The following is a 3,452-nucleotide window of genomic DNA, read 5'->3' on the forward strand; positions in this document are numbered from 1 at the left end:
CCATGTGTCATTGACTCAGAAAAAATGTGGCAAGATTATGATTATCTCAAGCGTGCTAAAGTGTGACCTTATTTCTATCATCTAATCTTAGTCATGCCTGGTAAACAAGTGCAGCGAATGATGGCATCCTTGAATTTTAAAAATTGCCATCGTCTAGGAGTATCTTGAAGTGAGTTAGTGAGTGGTTCAGGTCATAACCTATCTTGACCCCTCCAGTACATTAGATATAAAAAATATGAAATCATGTGTAATATGGATTGCCACTCACAATACTTTTCTCCTCCTCCCCACCCCCCAAATTTCTTTCCTCGTTGTGGGGATTCAGAGGCAACGACAGGGGAAACCAGTGAGCAACCATGTAGGATGGCGCTGCACTAGGGATCTGTTCCCAACATTATGGTTAGCTCTACACTAATCATTTCCTCGTGTGATTTGATATAGGGTTCGGTCTTGTTGTCTACGGATTGTGATTTTTAAGGTTTTGATGTTACGAGTTGTTTTGCTAGTCTAGTTGCTTGTATACGCTCTTTTTCTGATGAATATGATGATGATTTTCGCATGCATGCAGACACCAGCAACGAGGCCTTTTCCGTAGAGATACATCAACCAGACATACTTTTTTGTGGTGATGGGACTAGAAATCAATCTTCTCTTGAGGTACATTAGTACCATAATCCAACACCAACTCCAAAATACTCATATGTTTAGGAAAATGCTATGGCAGGATCTGCCCCCCCCCCTCTTTGGCAAAATCAAATTTCATATCAAAGGGAGAAACAAATTGAGTGATTTGAAAGCATAAGAGAAGAGAAAACTCGATTCTAGCCTTTGATTTAGGCCATTGAAGAACAACTGGCCTGAATTTGTATCTATTTGGAGATGGTTTGCAACATTGTCCTCGAGCGGTAGGTGGAGAGAGAAAGAGCTAAACTAGCCATGGGGTCGAAGGTGGGAGAAATCAAGCTCCCAAACACGCTAAAGCTACCTCATGGGGCTACCACGAGGAGGAAGAACATGAAGGAAATATGCCTTAGATGCAATAATAAAGTTATTATTTATTTCCCTATATCATGATAAATGTTTATTATTCATGCTAGAATTGTATTAACCGGAAACATAATACATGTGTGAATACATAGACAAACAGAGTGTCACTAGTATGCCTCTACTTGACTAGCTCGTTGATCAAAGATGGTTATGTTTCCTAACCATAGACATGAGTTGTCATTTGATTAACGGGATCACATCATTAGGAGAATGATGTGATTGACTTGACCCATTCCGTTAGCTTAGCATTTGATCGTTTAGTTTGTTGCTATTGCTTTCTTCATGACTTATACATGTTCCTATGACTATGAGATTATGCAACTCCCGTTTACCGGAGGAACACTTTGTGTGCCACCAAACGTCACAACGTAACTGGGTGATTATAAAGGTGCTCTACAGGTGTCTCCGAAGGTACTTGTTGGGTTGGCGTATTTCGAGATTAGGATTTGTCACTCCGATTGTCGGAGAGGTATCTCTGGGCCCACTCGGTAATGCACATCACTATAAGCCTTGCAAGCATTGCAACTAATGAGTTAGTTACGGGATGATGTATTACGGAATGAGTAAAGAGACTTGCCGGTAACGAGGTTGAAGTAGGTATTGAGATACCGACGATCGAATCTCGGGCAAGTAACATACCGATGATAAAGGGAACAACGCATGTTGTTATGCGGTCTGACCGATAAAGATCTTCATAGAATATGTGGGAGCCAATATGAGCATCCAGGTTCTGCTATTGGTTATTGACCGGAGACATGTCTCGTTCATGTCTACATAGTTCTCGAACCCGTAGGGTCCGCACGCTTAACGTTTCAATGCCGGTTATATTATGAGTTTATGAGTTTTGATGTACCGAAGGTTGTTTGAAGTCCCGGATGTGATCACGGACATGACGAGGAGTCTCAAAATGGTCGAGACATGAAGATTGATATATTGGACGATTATATTCAGACACCGGAATGGTTCCGGGGGTTATCGGATATATACCGGAGTACCGGGGGGTTACCGGAACCCCCCCGGGGGTTATTGGGCCTCATGGGCCCAAAGTAGTGGAAGAGGAGAGGCAGCAGGAGGTGGCGCGCAGCCCTCCTTGCCCCAATCCGAATTGGGAAAGGGAAGGGGGCGCGGCCCCCCTTCTCCTTCCTTCTCTCCACCTCCTCCTTCCCCCTTCTCCTAGTTGGAATAGGAAAGGGGGGCAATGTTGGAAATATGCCCTAGAGGCAATAATAAAAGTATTATTATTATATTTCTTTGTTCATGATAATTGTCTTTATTCATGCTATAACTGTATTATCCGGAAATCGTAATACACGTGTGAATACATAGACCATAATATGTCCCTAGTAAGCCTCTAGTTGACTAGCTCGTTGATCAACAGATAGTCATGGTTTCCTGGCTATGGACATTGGATGTCATTGATAACGGGATCACATCATTAGGAGAATGATGTGATGGACAAGACCCAATCCTAAGCATGGCACAAAGATCGTGTAGTTCGTTTGCTAGAGCTTATCCAATGTCAAGTATCTTTTCCTTTGACCATGAGATCGTGTAACTCCCGGATACCGTAGGAGTGCTTTGGGTGTATCAAACGTCACAACGTAACTGGGTGACTATAAAGGTGCATTACAGGTATCTCCGAAAGTGTCTGTTGGGTTGACACGGATCGAGACTGGGATTTGTCACTCCATATAACGGAGAGGTATCACTGGGCCCACTCGGTAATGCATCATCATTATGAGCTCAAGGTGACCAAGTGGTTGGTCACGGGATCATGCATTACGGTACGAGTAAAGTGACTTGCCGGTAACGAGATTGAACAAGGTATTGGGATACCGACGATCGAGTCTCGGGCAAGTAACATACCGATTGACAAAGGGAATTGTATACGGGGTTGATTAATCCTCGACATCGTGGTTCATCCGATGAGATCATCGTGGAGCATGTGGGAGCCATCATGGGTATCCAGATCCCGTTGTTGGTTATTGACCGGAGAGTCTTCTCGGTCATGTCTGCTTGTCTCCCGAACCCGTAGGGTCTACACACTTAAGGTTCGGTGACGCTAGGGTTATGAAGATATGTATATGCAGTAATCCGAATGTTGTTCGGAGTCCCGGATGAGATCCCGGACGTCACGAGGAGTTCCGGAATGGTCCGGAGGTAAAGAATTATATATAGGAAGTGTTGTTTCGGCCATCGGGACAAGTTTCGGGGTTATCGGTATTGTACCAGGACCACCGGAGGGGTCCCGGGGGCCCACCAGGTGGGGCCACCTATCTCGGAGGGCCCCATGGGCTGAAATAGGAGGGAACCCAGCCCATAGTGGGCTGGGGCGCCACCCCCTATAGGCCCATGCGCCTAGGGTTCCACTAAGGAAGAGTCCAAGTGGTGGAAGGCACCCCTAG

The sequence above is a fragment of the Triticum urartu genome, chromosome 2 (assembly GCF_003073215.2).
Source record: "Triticum urartu cultivar G1812 chromosome 2, Tu2.1, whole genome shotgun sequence".
Classification (NCBI taxonomy): domain Eukaryota; kingdom Viridiplantae; phylum Streptophyta; class Magnoliopsida; order Poales; family Poaceae; genus Triticum; species Triticum urartu.